This window comes from Bombina bombina, chromosome 1, assembly GCF_027579735.1.
Source record: "Bombina bombina isolate aBomBom1 chromosome 1, aBomBom1.pri, whole genome shotgun sequence".
Lineage (NCBI taxonomy): Eukaryota > Metazoa > Chordata > Amphibia > Anura > Bombinatoridae > Bombina > Bombina bombina.
This window is the reverse complement of record NC_069499.1, coordinates 235,038,145-235,057,511: the sequence shown is the minus strand read 5'-3', so window position 1 is coordinate 235,057,511 and position 19,367 is coordinate 235,038,145.

Genomic DNA, 19,367 nt, shown 5'->3' with positions numbered 1-19,367 from the left:
AGAGATGTAAATCAGATCCAATTTTTTGGAAAAGAGGCTCAAAATTGGCTTTATACCAGAATTTCGGATTTTTATGCAAAACCAAACCTAGATATTTAATAGCATCAACCAATTTAAATGGAATATCAAGGCCTTCCAATTGAGAAGTATTTATACACATTAATTCGCTCTTTTCCAAGTTAATCTTATAACCTGAAAAGGAGCTGAAGACTTTTAACACCTGTAGAATCGTAGGAATAGATTGCTGAACATTGGTAAGAAAGATCAACACATCATCTGCATAAAGCAGCATTTTAAGACGGTATTTACCGAATGGGACTCCACTCAAAATATCTCTGCATCGAATCGCAAGAGGTTCCAAAGCTATATTAAAAAGTAAAGGAGAAAGAGGACACCCTTGCCGAGTGCCTCTTTGTAATATTATTTTAGAAGATAAAGACCCATTAATAAGTTAAAAGGAAATTGGTTTATGATATAATCTAATAATAAATTGTAGAAATTCCCCTTTTAAGCCAAACTTCTCCATCGCCCTAAAAAGATGTTCCCACACAATTGAATCAAAGGCTTTGATCGCATCCAGGGAAAGTAAGTCAGTCCCTTGCCATAATGGTTTCTTCCTCTCCTTATCCACATTCCAGGCATAATCTAAAAAATTAATCAATTTGCGAGTGTTCTTAGCTGGATTTCTAGCTACCATAAATCCGGTCTGATCTGGATGAATGATTTTATGTATGTGAGAAGAAAGCCTTAAAGCAATAATAGCCATTAAGATCTTATAATCTGTGTTCAGAACCGAAATCGGTCTATAAGAGGCCGGGTCTTCGGGATTTTTGCCTTTCTTTAAGATGAGCGAAATATTGGCCGCAGAGAAATAGCTGGAAATCACATTATTAGACATATAATAATAATTAAAGAGTTTTTCTAAGGTAGGCAAAAGGACCTCACCAAGACATTTATAAAGCTCTACTGTAAACCCATCTGGTCCAGGAGCCTTATTCATCTTCAAATGATCTATGGCTTTTCTAATTTCATCAATAGATATTGGAGCATTGATCGATATTAAGTCCTCACTACTTAATTGAGGCAACTTTAACATGGACCAAAAGGTATCTTGGTTAATAATATCTGTCTCTACTCCAGAGTATAATTGTTGATAATAGGCAAGAAATGCCTCCATAATACCCTTCGTCTCCGTATATCTTCCCTTTTCAGTTTGAATTGCAGGAATAATATTTCTCTTTTTTCTAACCTTAGTGAGTCTCGCTAGATATTTAGCGGAGGAGCCGTGCAATCCTTTAAATTGAAGTTTTTTTTCTACCTTCCTTCTCCAAAAGTTTTTGTTTTAAGAACAAATCTCTTTCCTTCCTATTGTCTTGATATTTCTTCCAGTTTCCCGAGGTGCGCCTCAAGCAATATTTTCTATATGAGTTCCTTATTTTATTCATGATTTGAGTTTCCCATACTTTACTCTTTTTCTTCGCTATACTAATATATGATTGTATTTCTCCCCGCATTACAGCTTTAAAAGCTTCCCAAAAAATTTCCGGTTTATTAGCATAGCTTATATTATCAGAGTAGTATCGTTGCCAAAGGGATCTCAAAAAATTAACAAATCTAGGATTAGTGTAAAAATATCGAGGAAAATAAAAACTAGGCGTTTGTGTCCTATTCTTTAGCCCAGAAAGAAGTGTCAAAGAAATAATTGCATGGTCTGAAATAATAATATCTCCGATTCCTGCCTCTAATTTCTGATTGGCCAAGTTCTCCGCAATTAAAAACAGGTCAATTCTCGAAAAGGTGCAATGTGCTTTAGATTCGCAAGAAAATACCTGTTTATCTGGGTTTTTTAGACGCCATATATCCAATAATTTTAGCTTTGCACAAAATAATGATAGATATTTTGCATTCTTTACGTTAGCTGATCTATTTTTATTAGAGAATCTATCTAGTGCCGGAGATAAGGTAGCATTAAAATCACCCCCTAGAATTAAATTTTCAGCACTAAAGGGAAATAATTTGATTTGTATTTTCTCCCAGAATTCTCTAGAGAACTTATTTGGGGCATATATGTTGCAAATTATCAATTTAAAGTTCTTTATGGACACATGAATTAGGATATATCTTGCAGCCGGATCTATTTCTACCTTATCTATTTTATATTCTAACTCTTTGTGAAACAGAATAGCAACCCTGCATTTTCTAGCACGACCGGTTGTGGAGACTACTTCCCCTACCCATTTTGTCTTCAATTTAGCCGCTTCCTGCTCATTAAGATGTGTCTCCCGAAGGAGAACAATATCTGGTTTATAGCTAGCCAAAGTCTTAATAATCAATTTACGTTTAATGGGGGAAGATATCCCTCCTATATTCCAAGATAAAATCTTAATACCTTCCGCCATCTAAAATCGGGCTAATTTATCCATTTGGCAAGAGATAATCCGCTCGGGGTGGGTTGGGGGCACGGGGCGAGGGAGGTAGGGGAGGGGCGGCGGCGGAGAGGGGCGAGAGAAAGAGGAAGAGAGAAAAAGAAAAAAAAAAAGAAAAAAAAAGGGGGGGGGGGAGGGAGGGGAAAAAGGGAAAGACATAATACATAAAAGGTACAAAAACAACAACCTCACAACTTCTATTAACATATGATCCTTATTATCTGGGAGAGAGAAACACATTTCCACATAAGACAACCTTACCATTGTGTAAAAAACTAGAACTTTACCCTGTCTCTATAAATTTTTTAACATCTGCTACCTCTTCAAAAGAAAATTTAGTACCTTTGTCCTCAATAATTATACGTGCTGGATATACCAGTCGAGCTTTAACCCCTTTATTTGTCAACTGCGAGCAATATGGGGCCATTAGTTTCCTTTTGGCAGATGTCTCATATGAAAAGTCTTGAAACAACAGAATCCGATTCTTTCCAAATATAGGAGGATCATTATTTTTAAAAAGTTTCAATATTTCAACTTTATCTTGAAATTTTAGTAATTTAAAAATACAGATTCTGTTCCTCGAGACTCCATCCGAGGAGGGTTTCTTTTGGCCCAGCCTATGTGCCCGTTCTATCGCCAGGGGTAACAACTCAGGGGCAATCCCTAACGTTTGTGGTAAAGTAATTGAGGTGAATTTCAATAAATCCTCAAATTCTGGTGTTTCTGGGAGGCCCACTATCCTAATATTGTTCCGCCTGGATCGGTCCCCAGATCCTCCAGGCGTGACTGCATACTTTTAATTTTAGCATCCTGTTTCTGAATTAAGTCTCCATGAATGTGAGTTATATCTTCAACCTCAGAGATCCTAGTCTCAGCCTCAGTTAGTCTGTTTGAAAACTGTCTGATTTCAGAGGACAATGAAACTAATTCAGCAGAGATGGTCCCTAGTTCTTTCTTAATTACATCAAACTGAGGAGAAAATATCTCTGTTAACTGTGAAATTAGTGTATGTGAATCAGAAGGCATTTTACTAATTTCTGATGAGCTATCCAAACTGGTATCTGATATTTTACTTTTTTTTATCTTTTACTTTTACAGGCATTTTGGGTGAATTCGACTTCACCTGAGTGATAAATCTATCCATAAAGGATAGAGAAAACAACAAAAAAATAAATCAAGTGCACTTAAAGTGAAGACCCACACAAAAAAACATCACAAAACCCTCCTCCCAACCGTTCCCCCTATATATATTCTCAGACTTATTATATAGCAATTATACTAATGTTACTACATAGTGCTTAATAGTGCAAAGTAGTGCATACAGCCTGAAAGTCTCTACTACCCTATCCAGTTGGTATTAGCTTTTTTCCTTTCCCTGCCCTTCTCTTTTTCTCCTCCTTCCCTCTTCCTTTTTGTTCTTTTTCCTTCCCTTACTTCTCTTTCTATCCTTTTCTCTTTTTTAATTTTTCTGTGGGCTTGTCTCTTTCCAGATAGAAATGTACAGGACTTTTAACAGTTCCCTTATAGCTCAGTTATGTCACAGATTTTGTTTCGGGGTAGTTAGCCCCTTCCTCAGACAGAAATATATATATAAACACGTAGATAAAATGCAATATATATTCTTCTAGACTATTCCCCTTAACCCTCTCCTAAACCCACTCCAATATGTGATCAGAATAGTGTGTATCAAAAATCGATCACTAACAGATAGGAGGTCTCTAGAGAGTCCCCAAACAATGAATGGGCTGGGTAAAAGACAACTGGGGTGGAGGACTAAGTACAGTCAAATTAAGGCAGTCAACAAAGGGGCTTATTACCTAGTTACTGCACCTCTGTTTGACCACAAATAGCTTCCCTAAACCTGAATCTAGTTGCTAGCTTCTCTAAGAGCCAGAGAATATACAGAAAATGTATAGGGAATCAGAAAAATACACAGTACCTATAGCAAATCTTATTACACATTACTATGTAAGTATAGGCAGACAACCCCAATTTAACACCTTCAAAATCTCCCTGTGAATGAAGGAATTTGACCAGGTTTGTCTTAACAGGTTAATACATAATTAGACATATTAGCTATCCCCTCAATTCTCAATTTACATAATGCATCCCTGGTAATACATTACTAGCATTTCTTTATTCAGACATAGGATTAGCCACTTTCGTATATTTGTCAATAATGTCCTCCACATCTATGTGGCAATCTGAGATTCTCTGTAAGATGCTCTTCACTAGCAGTTCGAGAGTCTTGCATATAAGGATAGCACTATTAGGGCAAAAAGAGTCCCGATCAGTATCCACCCTGACGTGGCAAAGCCAGTTCACTATAAAGATATCCCCTTTTCTTTTCTTGTGGTCTAACAACAGGAAAAAGTACAGACACTATGTCTATTAGCTATAGAGTCAGCCTCTCTCCTTCAGCTAATGTCTAATGGCTATCGTTAGCTAGCGGGCTTCTCAGTTCTATAGTAGCAAGGCAGGCAGCGGGAAATTTAAACTTATGTGCTACCTAGCAGCCCGTTCCTCTGCCTGTGTAACCCGGACACTGCTCCGATATTCCAAATAGAAACCGTCTGGGCACGAGGCGTGACTTAATTGGAAGATCTTCACACACCTTCACGTCTCATTGGTAGATTTAGAGGGCTCGACCGCAAGGAGGCTCCCAGATTGGTCAGCTCCCTTCTTCTGCTGGGTCGCTGTTCTCACAGCTATCCGATGTAGCATCCACCTAGAGCAGGAAGAATCCTTCACCTTGAGCGAATCCTAGGAAGTGTAACGACCCCACAACGGGTACCGCTTTCCTTCCCTGATCACAGCTCGGTCCTCTGCAAGCGCTCTGCTCCAGCCACCCTGTAATGCCTCAGTGCCGCTGTAACCGTGCCGGAGCAAGTGCACCCCAGCCCCACCAGCTGAGTCCTTACGGTATGCAGAATATGTATGTCCACAAGCTTCAGGTAACAGGTATACACAGCATTATTTAATTTGTTTCTCTCTAGTCCCGCTTTTATTTTTAAAAGTGAGGTTGCGGCTCGGACTAGAAGCCGTAGAAAAACAGTCTATTGGAGGTTTTCCAGCCTGGGCCAGGTTTTATTCGGCCGACTCCCTAGGATGCAACCTAGCACCAACAGCGGGAGAAATGGCCACAGGAGTTCGTTGTGCACAGCTGCTCAATCTCCATGCACCACGCCAGACTCAGCGTGTGCTACTGAACAGCTCCTCCCACCGGAAAAGACCTCAGATCAGATCTCTCTGCTATTCATTTCAAATTCTTGGCTTCTTATATTTCCCTAATCTAATGCCATTTACTTAAGTTGTTTTTGAACTGGTAAATATGCTAAATTTAAGCTGACGAACAAATATGTTATACATAAATAAGCCCTTAGTTCTAAATTTACTGAACAAGGATATGAGATCACAAACCCATTAATAATGATATTACATTGCACATGCCACAAACTGGTATATGCCATCCTTGCAACAACAACAAAAAATAATATTTGACTGGAAGGGCTTCTATCCACCCTCTGCAATATTTTACTATTTGTAAATTCCTCTTTATATACTGATGGGGTTGTAAAATACATTTGATTTCAGGGCAGGCCTCTTTTTAATATAAATCCTGTATATAATATAATCATCTTGTATATTGTATCATTTACTGTAAAAGACTTTATCTATTTGCTTTGAAGTTTTCTTCACATGTAAATCGGATAGCATCACATGGTCCTTATTGTAACTTAGAGATCATCACATCTACTGTTTTATCTCTTATTTCAGGGTCTGGTACAATTCACTTTCCCATAAAACTGTGCTTTTTGTGCACATAAAAATTTTGGTGGATGGAAACTACTCATAAGGTTTACTGGAAAATAAAAATAAGATTTCAGCTCCCCGTGCTCCTTATAAATTGGATATCCAATAATTACATTTTTGCACCATCAGATCCCACTGTAAATGTGAAGAAAATTTCTCTCTCAATATTAGACTGGAGGGCTCAATTTACTCAGTCATATGATGAAAAGAATGTTGATGTACTGAAATCATTACTACAAAACTTTCCTCAGTCATGTTCATAAAAACAAAAGCACATGGCAAGGTTACATTAGAATAAGGTGACCACATTTTGAAAATGAAATCTGGGGACATTTTTTTTAACCCCTTACAGTAAATTATATTTTGCCCCTACAATTATCACTTGCAAAACTAAGCAGCCAGGTCAAATCCCGCTTATGTATTTAATACCTGCTTTGTTCCCCTCAAAAAATAAAAAACAAACAAAAAAAAGGCCTAGTAAAATATAGAAAGATTGGGGGTTTCCCACATTGCTTACCTATATTCTACCACCAGTCCAACCAGCGTGATCCATTAATCGAGGCAGGGGATTCCAGGCCTGTATAGGACCAGCTCAACCACCTACATAAAAAAAAGTTATTTCTTGATAATCTTAGAATTCCTTTTTTCCAAAAAACACGAGTAAAAATGTCAAACGTATACTATAACATACCCCTACAAGCAACAGAGTACCCTTTCATTTGTTAACACAAACACGTTCCTCAAAGCCAAAGATAAACATCTCTAATACGTGCTTTAGCAATAATGCCTCACGATAGGCCACTAGTAAAATCAATCACAAGAAGATACCCCTACTATGTAGTTTTTGACCTATGAAAATCTTGGAAGATTACATACTTCGAATCATTCCAATTTAACATACTAGGCCTTCCCAACAAGGGCTCAGCCTCTCGATTCCATTGCGCCTGCACATATATATCATGCTTTCCCTACTAACTAAACACTAACAACCAATGAGAACTTACCTTGCACCTTTGAGCCATTGCAAAGTGGGGCTGGCATCCCGGTGCAGCACCTCACAATCTATATAAAAAGGGCTCCGAAGCTTTTAGCTTCAGTTGTGCCGTGGGCACCAACGGTGAAGTATACAGGCGAAGTGGAACTGCTGCTGTAGCTCTACGCAACTAATCAATGTCTAAAACAGATAAATCTATCAACTTCCCACGAGTGCCGCTAACATGTTATGGTGTCTGTTGTGATATTATAATATATAATGCTTTCTTCCTAGTTTGTGCTCTGACTTAGAAATGTATATAATTGTTACAAAGAAGCAGGGACGGGAACAGTGTTGTTTGAGTGAGGAACCAGGAAATAAAGAGTGTAGAGTTAGTTGCTGTGTAAATGGACTCTGTGTCAGATATATTTCTAAATCACCTGGATTTACAAACACTACACATATACGGGGCTCACCCTACATTAGAACCCATAGTGATGCTCTATGTATATAAGTACTGTACATGAGGTAATTGCAATTGAGGATTAACCAAAAAGGTTGATTTAAAAAAAAAAATCTGTTTTTAATTATATATATATTTCTAAATCACCTGGATTTACAAACACTACATTTTGGCGACGAGGATTATGTTTGAACCCTATTGCTTTGTCTCAGCAAACAGTGAGTAACCTGCTGCAACACCTACAAGAATGGCTGCATGTAATGAATACAACTTCCCTGTGTTTGACTCTGATGCAGAACTTAGCTCTGTAAGCCCAAGATGGCTAAAATGAATTTAGAGATTTGAAAATTATCTTATTGCTTTGGATGTTACTGATGCAAACAGAAAAAAAGGCTTTACTGCTTAATTTAGCTGAAGAAAAAGTGCATGACATTTATGATACCTTGTCTGCAACCACTGACACATACAATGATGTTAAAGATAAACTGACAACATATTTTCTCCCTAAAAAGAACACTCAGGCCTAGATTTGGAGTTTGGCGGTAGCCGTCAAAACCAGCGTTAGAGGCTACTAACGCTGGTTTTTACCGCCCTCAGGTATTTGGAGTCAGTGATTAAAGGGTCTAACGCTCACTTTCCAGCCGCGACTTTTCCATACCGCAGATCCCCTTACGTCAATTGCGTATCCTATCTTTTCAATGGGATCTTTCTAACTCCGGTATTTAGAGTCGTGTCTGGAGTGAGCGTTAGAAATCTAACGACCAAACTCCAGCCTCAGAAAAAAGTCAGTAGTTAAGAGCTTTTTGGGCTAACGCCGGTTTATAAAGCTCTTAACTACTGTGCTCTAAAGTACACTAACACCCATAAACTACCTATGTACCCCTAAACCGAGGTCCCCCCACATCGCCGCCAATCTAATAAAAAAATGTAACTCCTAATCTGCCGACCGCCACCTACGTTATCCTTATGTACCCCTAATCTGCTGCCCCTAACACCGCCGACCCCTATATTATATTTATTAACCTCTAATCTGCCCCCCACAACGTCGCCGCCAGCTACCTACAATAATTAACCCCTAATCTGCCGACCGCAAAGCGCCGCCACCTACATTATCCTTATGTACCCCTAATCTGCTGCCCCTAACACCGCCGACCCCTATATTATATTTATTAACCTCTAATCTGCCCCCCACAACGTCGCCGCCAGCTACCTACAATAATTAACCCCTAATCTGCCGACCGCAAAGCGCCGCCACCTACGTTATCCTTATGTACCCCTAATCTGCTGCCCCTAACACCGCCGACCCCTATATTATATTTATTAACCCCTAATCTGCCCCCCACAACGTCGCCGCCACCTGCCTACACTTATTAACCCCTAATCTGCCGACCGGAGCTCACCGCTATTCTAATAAATTTTTTAACCCCTAAAGCTAATTCTAACCCTAACCCTAACACCCCCCTAAATTAAATATAATTTTATTCTAACGAAATAAATTAACTCTTATTAAATAACTTATTCCTATTTAAAGCTAAATACTTACCTGTAAAATAAACCCCAATATAACTACAATATAAATTATAATTACATTGTAGCTATTTTAGGATTAATATTTATTTTACAGGCAACTTTGTAATTATTTTAACCAGGTACAATAGCTATTAAATAGTTAATAACTATTTAATAGTTACCTAGTTAAAATAATAACAAAATCACCTGTAAAATAAATCCTAACCTAAGTTACAATTAAACCTAACACTACACTATCAATAAATTAATTAAATACAATATCTACAAATAAATACAATTAAATAAACTAACTAAAGTACAAAAAATAAAAAAGAACTAAGTTACAAAAAATAAAAAAATATTTACAAACATAAGAAAAATCTTACAACAATTTTAAACTAATTACACCTACTCTAAGCACCCTAATAAAATAACAAAGCCCCCCAAAATAAAAAAATGCCCTACCCTATTCTAAATTACAAAAGTTCAAAGCTCTTTTACCTTACCAGCCCTGAACAGGGCCCTTTGCGGGGCATGCCCCAAGAAATTCAGCTCTTTTGCCTGTAAAAAAACACATACAATACCCCCCCTCCAACATTACAACCCACCACCCACATACCCATAATCTAACCCAAACCCCCCTTAAATAAACCTAACACTAAGCCCCTGAAGATCTTCCTACCTTATCTTCACCATGCCAGGTTCACCAATCGGTCCAGAGTCTTGATCCAAGCACAAGCAGGGGGCTGAAGAGTGATGTCCATCCTCGGGCTGAAGTCTGGATCCAAGCGGCGGCTGAAGAAATCCATCATCAGGCTGAAGTCGGAAGTCCATCATCGGGATGAAGTCTTCTATCAAGCCGCATCTTCAATCTTCTTTCTTCTGGAGCGGAGCGGAGCCATCTTCTTCCAAGCCGACGCGGAACATCCTCTTCAACCGACGACTAGACGACGAATGACAGTTCCTTTAAGGGACGTCATCCAAGATGGCGTCCCTCGAATTCCGATTGGCTGATAGGATTCTATCAGCCAATCGGAATTAAGGTAGGAATATTCTGATTGGCTGATGGAATCAGCCAATCAAAATCAAGTTCAATCCGATTGGCTGATCCAATCAGCCAATCAGATTGAGCTCGCATTCTATTGTCTGTTCCGATCAGCCAATAGAATGCGAGCTCAATCTGATTGGCTGATCGGATCAGCCAATCGGATTGAACTTGATATTCCTACCTTAATTCCGATTGGCTGATAGAATCCTATCAGCCAATCGGAATTCGAGGGACGCCATCTTGGATGACGTCCCTTAAAGGAGCCTTCATTCGTCGGTAGTCCGTCGGGCCAGCAGGATGTTTCGCGTCGGAGGTCTGCAAGATGGATCCGGAACAAAGAAGATTGAAGATGCCGTTGATAGAAGACTTCAGCCGGATCATGGATCTCTTCAGCTCCCGCTTGGATGAAGACTTCAGCCGGATCATGGACATCTTCAGCCCCCCGCTTGGGCTTGGATCAAGACATCGGAGGAGCTCTTCTGGATCAATCGGTGAACCTGGTATGGTGAAGATAAGGTAGGAAGATCTTCAGGGGCTTAGTGTTAGGTTTATTTAAGGGGGGTTTGGGTTAGATTAGGGGTATGTGGGTGGTGGGTTGTAATGTTGGGGGGGGTATTGTATGTGTTTTTTTTACAGGCAAAAGAGCTGAATTCTTTGGGGCATGCCCCGCAAAGGGCCCTGTTCAGGGCTGGTAAGGTAAAAGAGCTTTGAACTTTAGTAATTTAGAATAGGGTAGGGCATTTTTTTTATTTTGGGGGTCTTTGTTATTTTATTAGGGGGCTTAGAGTAGGTGTAATTAGTTTAAAATTGTTGTAATTTTTTCTAATGTTTGTAAATATCTTTTTATTTTTTGTAACTTAGTTCTTTTTTATTTTTTGTACTTTAGTTAGTTTATTTAATTGTATTTATTTGTAGGAATTGTATTTAATTTATTTATTGATAGTGTAGTGTTAGGTTTAATTGTAGATAATTGTAGGTATTTTATTTAATTAATTTAATGATAGTGTAGTGTTAGGTTTAATTGTAACTTAGGTTAGGATTTATTTTACAGGTAATTTTGTTATTATTTTAACTAGGTAACTATTAAATAGTTCTTAACTATTTAATAGCTATTGTACCTGGTTAAAATAATTACAAAGTTGCCTGTAAAATAAATATTAATCCTAAAATAGCTACAATGTAATTATTCGTTATATTGTAGCTATATTAGGGTTTATTTTACAGTTAAGTATTTAGCTTTAAATAGGAATAAGTTATTTAATAAGAGTTAATTTATTTCGTTAGATTTAAATTATATTTAATTTAGGGGGGTGTTAGTGTTAGGGTTAGATTTAGCTTTAGGGGTTAATACATTTATTAGAATAGCGGTGAGCTCAAGTCGGCAGATTAGGGGTTAATGTTTGAAGTTAGGTGTCGGTGATGTTAGGGAGGGCAGATTAGGGGTTAATACTATTTATTATAGGGTTAGTGAGGTGGATTAGGGGTTAATAACTTTATTATAATAGCGGTGCGGTCCGCTCGGCAGATTAGGGGTTAATAAGTGTAGGTAGGTAGCGGCGACATTGTGGGGGGCAGATTAGGGGTTAATAAATATAATATAGGGGTCGGCGGTGTTAGGGGCAGCAGATTAGGGGTACATAGGGATAATATAAGTAGCAGCGGTTTACAGAGCGGCAGATTAGGGGTTAATAATAATATGCAGGGGTCAGCGATAGCGGGGGCGGCAGAATAGGGGTTAATAAGTGTAAGGTTTGGGGTGTTTAGACTCGGGGTACATGTTAGGGTGTTAGGTGCAGACTTAGGAGGTGTTTCCCCATAGGAAACAATGGGGCTGCGTTAGGAGCTGAACGCGGCTTTTTTGCAGGTGTTTTTCAGCTCAAACAGCCCCATTGTTTTCTATGGGGGAATCGTGCACGAGCACGTTTTTGAAGCTGGCCGCGTCTGTAAGCAACTCTGGTATCGAGAGTTGCAGTGGCGTTAAATATGCCTGTACGCTCCCTTTTTGGAGCCTAACGCAGCCATTCTGTGAACTCTCAATACCAGAATTATTTAAAAGGTGCGGCCAGAAAAAAGCCAGCGTTAGCTACGCGGGTCGTTACCGACAAAACTCTAAATCTAGGCGTCAGTATGAAATATACATAGTCAGACAGGCAACACAACAGGGTGATGAACCTTTAGATGCATTTCAAACCAGGTTACGTTTACTAGCAAAAAAGTGTGAGTTTTCTGATTTTGAAAAAAAAGCACAGATAATACAAAGCTGCACTTCTTCAAAACTTAGGAAATATGCACTGAGACAATCTGAACTATCTTTAAAAGATTTGCTTGATTATGGCAGAACATTAGAAATTGCTGACAGGCAAGCTGCATGCATAGAAAATAGATCTACTGAAGATCAGTTTATTACAAATAGAGTTCAAAAAGACAGTTCAACAGTACACCCCACAAGAAAGAACCAGACCTTATGTGTGTTATGCCGAAACTGTGGTGGTTTCTATCCACATAATGGGACTGGTCCAGGAAGGAATAAGCAATGCAGGGCATGTGGAAAATTGAATCATTTTGCAAAGCAATGTAGAACAAAATTGTATCAAATACCTCAATCACATACTGAGCCGCATACATAAGAACAGTGGAAAGTAAATCTAGTCAGATCTCCTAATCAAAAAGGACAATATTCAAACAATGACGACAAATATGTATTAATAGTAAACAACATGGGGCCCATTTATCAAGCTCCGAACGGAGCTTGTGGGCCGTGTTTCTGGCGAGTCTTCAGACTCACCAGAAACAGCAGTTATGAAGCAGCGGTCACAAAGACCACTGCTCCATAACCCTGTCCACCTGCTCTGAGCAGGCGGACAAGAATCGCTGCAATTCAACCCGATCCAATACGATCTGGTTGATTGACATCTCCCTGCTGGTGGCTGCGAGTCAGCAGGGGGCGACGTGGCACCAGCAGCTCTTGTGAGCTGCTGGTGCAATGCTGAATACGGAGAGCATATTGCTCTCCGCATTCAGCGAGGTCTTGCAGACCTGATCCGCACTGTCCGATAAGGTCCGCAAGACCTTTGATAAATAGGCCCCATGTGTAACCTAACTCGACCACAAGTTGATGTGCTCATTAATTACACTAAAATCACTGCGTTGATTGATTCAGGATCTGCTGGTAATTTAGTGGGTGAACAAACATTTCACATGTTAAAACAACAACCACAGCTATTACAGAGTAACATAAATATATATGCATATGGATCAACTAAAGCCCCTAATGTCATTGGTAAATTACAATCATGATAAATTACTAATCATCAATCATGATAAATTAGGAAAAAAATGATAAATTAGTAATTAATAATTACTAATCATGCTATACCTAAAGAATTGAGTGTAGAAGAAATACAATAAGCAACATTAGCTGATCCTATACTGCAAAAACTTGCTGTATTAGTTCGGAATGGAAAATGGTACACAGCTGACTCTGACAAAATACATGGAAAAGAGTTGAAGTCATTTGCAAGATTTCGTAAAGAACTCTCAGTGAATAATGACAACAGTATTATCTTGCAAGGTAATCAAATAGTTGTTCCGACATGTTTACAACAAGTATTATCCTTAGCACATTAAGGTCACCAAGGAATAGTTAAAATAAAAAGTTTATTACGAGAAAAAGTGTGGTTTCCATCAATAGATCAACAAGCAGAAAAGTTGGTGAGAAATTGTATTGTGTGTCAAGCCACAATTTCAGGAGCTCACAAAGAACCTTTAAAAATGTCTGTATTGCCTGAAGCACCATGGTGCAATGTGAGTATAGATTTTTATGGCTCATTACCTACTGGAGATTACTTGATGGTGGTTATAGACGAATATTCAAGATACCTGGTAGTAGAAGTTATCAGCTCAACATCTTCAGTCACTGTTATTCCTGTTTTAGTTAAAGTTTTCTCTATATTGGGAATTCCTAAAATTGTTAAAACAGATAGTGGTCCCCCGTTTAACAGTATTCAGTTTAATAAATTTGCTTCATATCTTGGATTTAAACATAGGCGCATTATTTCTTTCTGGCCACAAGCTAATGCAGAAGCTGAAAGATTCATGCGTTCTATGGGGAAATTTCTATGGGCAACTACAGCACAAGGTAGACCATGGAAAAGAAATGTATACTCTTTTCTGAGAGACTATCGATCAACTCCCCATTGTACTACTGGCAGATTGCCTGCAGAGCTGTTATTCAATCGCAAACTTTGGATCAAAATTCCAGATATAAATGATTCACTAACAGAGACACTAAACAAGGACTTGATACAAAAAGACAGTCATGCCAAAGCCAAGATGAAAACTTATGTGGATAAATACTATCATACCAAATCTGTTCTTTTTGCTGTTGGAGACAGAGTCCTGTGTCGGCAAGATAGACGACACAAGTTGGATACTTTCTATGATGTCGTCCCATATACAGTTACAAGAATTCAAGGATCAATGATCACTGCAGTAAGAAATGGACATATAATTAATTACTCGGAATTCTTCTTTCTTTAAGAAACTACACAAAGAACAGGACACTGAATTATCTGATGCAGAAGATGATGATTCTGATAACTCAAATTATTTCAAGAACATGATGATAATATGGATAACACAGAGAGCAGTGAGGGGGAAGAAAACATAGCATATGATCAGTCCCTCTAAGAGAAAACAGAAGAGCTCCTGAATACCTTAAAGACTATCGCCTAGATTTAGAGTTCTGCGTTAGCCATCAAAACCAGCGTTAGAGGCTCCTAACGCTGGTTTTGGGCTACCGCTGGTATTTAGAGTCGTGTAGTTAAGGGTCTAACGCTCACTTTCCAGCCGCGACTTTTCAATACCGCAGATCCCCCTACGCCATTTGCGTATCCTATCTTTTCAATGGGATCTTTCTAACGCCGGTATTTAGAGTCTTGGCTGAAGTGAGCGTTAGAAATCTAACTAAAAAACTCCAGCCGCAGAAAAAAGCCAGGAGTTAAGAGCTTTCTGGGCTAATGCCGGTTCATAAAGCTCTTAACTACTGTGCTCTAAAGTACACTAACACCCATAAACTACCTATGCACCCCTAAACCGAGGTCCCCCCAGATCGCCGCCACTCAATTAAAATTTTTTAACCCCTAATCTGCCGACCGCACGCCGCCGCCACCTACGTTATACTTATGTACCCCTAATCTGCTGCCCCTAACACCGCCGACCCCTATATTATATTTATTAACCCCTAATCTGCCGCCCCCAACGTCGCCGCCACCTACCTATACTTATTAACCCCTAATCTGCCAACCGGACCTCACCGCTACTATAATAAATGTATTAACCCCTAATCCGCCTCACTCCCGCCTCAATAACCCTATAATAAATAGTATTAATGCCTAATCTGCCCTCCCTAACATCACCGGCACCTAACTTCAAGTATTAACCCCTAATCTGCCGACCGGACCTCACCGCTACTCTATTAAATTTATTAGCCCCTAAAGCTAAGTCTAACCCTAACACCCCCCCTAAATTAAATATAATTTTTATCTAACAAAATAAATTAACTCTTATTAAATAAATTATTCCTATTTAAAGCTAAATACTTACCTGTAAAATAAACCCTAATATAGCTACAATATAAATTATAATTACATTGCAGCTATTTTAGGATTTATATTTATTTTACAGGCAACTTTGTAATTATTTTAACCAGGTACAATAGCTATTAAATAGTTAATAACTATTTAATAGCTACCTAGTTAAAATAATTACAAAATTACCTGTAAAATAAATCCTAACCTAAGTTACAATTAAACCTAACACTACACTATCAATAAATTAATTTAAAAAAATACCTACAATTATCTACAATTAAACCTAACACTACACTATCAATAAATTAATTAAATAAAATACCTACAAATAAATACAATGAAATAAACTAACTAAAGTACAAAAATTTAAAAAGAACTAAGTTACAAAAAATAAAAAAATAATTTACAAACATTAGAAAAATATTACAACAATTTTAAGCTAATTAAACCTACTCTAAGCCCCCTAATAAAATAACAAAGCCCCCCAAAATAAAAAAAATGCCCTACCCTATTCTAAAATTAAAATTGAAATGCTCTTTTACCTTACCAGCCCTTAAAAGGGCTTTTTGTGGGGCATGCCCCAAAGAATTCTGCTCTTTTGCCTGTAAAAAAAAACATACAATACCCCCCCAACATTACAACCCACCACCCACATACCCCTAATCTAACCCAAACCCCCCTTAAATAAACCTAACACTAAGCCCCTGAAGATCTCCCTACCCTGTCTTCACCACGCCGGGTATCACCGATCCGTCCAGGCTCCGAAGTCTTCATCCAAGCCCAAGCGGGGGCTGAAGATGTCCATGATCCGGCTGAAGTCTTGGCCCAAGCGGGGGCTGAAGAGATCCATCATCGGGCTGAAGAGGTCCATCATCGGGCTGAAGTCTTCTATCAAGCGGCATCTTCAATCTTCTTTCTTCCGGATCCATCTTCATCCCGCCGACGCGGAACATCCATCCTGGCCGACGAACTCCCGACGAATGACGGTTCCTTTGAGGGACGTCATCCAAGATGGTGTCCCTCGAATTCCGATTGGCTGATAGGATTCAGCTCGCATTCTATTGGCTGTTCCGATCAGCCAATAGAATGCAAGCTCAATCTGATTGGCTGATTCCATCAGCCAATCAGAATTTTCCTAACTTAATTCCGATTGGCTGATAGAATCCTATCATCCAATCAGAATTCGAGGGACGCCATCTTGGATGACGTCCCTTAAAGGAACCGTCATTCATCGGGAGTTCGTCGGCCAGGATGGATGTTCTGTGTCGGCGGGATGAAGATGGATCCAGAAGAAAGAAGATTGAAGATGCCGCTTGATAGAAGACTTCAGCCCGATGATGGACCTCTTCAGCCCGAAGATGGATCCCTTCAGCCCGCGCTTGGATCAACATTTCAGCCCGATGATGGATCTCTTCAGCCCCCACTTGGGCCAAGACTTCAGCCGGTTCATAGACATCTTCAGCCCCCGCTTGGGCTTGGATGAAGACTTCGGAGCCTGGACGGATCGGTGATACCCGGCATGGTGAAGACAAGGTAGGGAGATCTTCAGGGGCTTAATGTTAGGCTTATTTAAGGGGGGTTTGGGTTAGATTAGGGGTATGTGGGTGGTGGGTTGTAATGTTGGGGGAGGTATTGTATGTTTTTTTTTACAGGCAAAAGAACAGAATTCTTTGGGGCATGCCCCGCAAAAAGCCCTTTTAAGGGCTGGTAAGGTAAAAGAGCTTTTCAATTTTAATTTTAGAATAGGGTAGGGCATTTTTTTATTTTGGGGGGCTTTGTTATTTTATTAGGGAGCTTAGAGTAGGTGTAATTAGCTTAAAATTGTTGTAATCTTTTTTTAATGTTTGTAAATTATTTTTTTATTTTTTGTAACAGTTATTTTTTTATTTTTTGTACTTTAGTTAGTTTATTTCATTGTATTTATTTGTAGGTATTTGTATGTAATTAATTTATTGATAGTGTAGTGTTAGGTTTAATTGTAGATAATTGTAGGTATTTTATTTAATTAATTTATTGATAGTGTAGTGTTAGGTTTAATTGTAACTTAGGTTAGGATTTATTTTACAGGTAATTTTGTAATTATTTTAACTAGGTAGCTATAAAATAGTTATTAACTATTTAATAGCTATTGTACCTGGTTAAAATAAATACAAAGTTGCCTGTAAAATAAATATTAATCCTAAAATAGCTACAATATAATTATTCGTTATAGTGTAGCTATATTAGGGTTTATTTTACAGGTAAGTATTTAGCTTTAAATAGAATTAATTTATTTAATAAGAGTTAATTTATTTTGTTAGATAAAAATTATATTTAACTTAGGGGGTGTTAGTGTTACGGTTAGACTTAGCTTTAGGGGTTAATAAATTTAATAGAGTAGCGGAGAGGTCCGGTCGGCAGATTAGGGGTTAATACTTGAAGTTAGGTGTCGGTGATGTTAGGGAGGGCAGATTAGGGGTTAATACTATTTATTATAGGGTTATTGAGGCGGAAGTGAGGCGGATTAGGGGTTAATAACTTTATTATAGTGGCGGCGAGGTCCGGTCGGAAGATTAGGGGTTAATACTTGAAGTTAGGTGTCTGCGATGTTCAGGAGGGCAGATTAGGGGTTAATACTATTTATTATAGGGTTTTTGAGGCGGGAGTGAGGCGGATTAGGGGTTAATAACTTTATTATAGTAGCGGTGAGGTCCGGTCGGAAGATTAGGGGTTAATAATTGTAGGTAGGTAGCGGCGACGTTGGGGGCGGCAGATTAGGGGTTAATAACTATAATATAGGGGTCGGCGGTGTTAGGGGCAGCAGATTAGGGGTACATAGGGATAACGTAGGTTGCGGCGGTGTACGGAGCGGCAGATTAGGGGTTAAAAATAATATGCAGGGGTCAGCGATAGCGGGGGCGGCAGATTAGGGGTTAATAAGTGTAAGGTTAGGGGTGTTTAGACTCGGGGTTCATGTTAGGGTGTTAGGTGCAGATTTAAGAAGTGTTTCCCCATAGGAAACAATGGGGCTGCGTTAGGAGCTGAACGCTGCTTTTTTGCAGGTGTTAGGTTTTTTTTCAGCTCAAACTGCCCCATTGTTTCCTATGGGGGAATCGTGCACGAGCACGTTTTTGAAGCTGGCCACGTCCGTAAGCACCGCTGGTATTGAGAGTTGCAGTGGCGGTAAATATGCCTCTACGCTCCCTTTTTGGAGCCTAACGCAGCCATTCTGTGAACTCTAAATACCAGCGGTATTTAAAAGGTGCGGGGGAAAAAAAGCATGCGTAGCTAACGCACCCCTTTGGCCGCAGAACTCTAAATCTAGCTGTATGAAAAATAATATTAGTGTTTTCATATAATGTATTATAATATCCTCATGCAACTCTTTTATGTGAAATATAGTTGGTCTTATTTCTAAATATTAGGCATAGTATATATATATATATATATATAGTTATATGTATGTTTAGTTTAATGGTTATGTTTCTAATCTAGGGAGAGATATGGTGTCTGTTGTGATATAATATATAATGCTTTCTTCCTAGTTTGTGCTCTGACTTAGAAA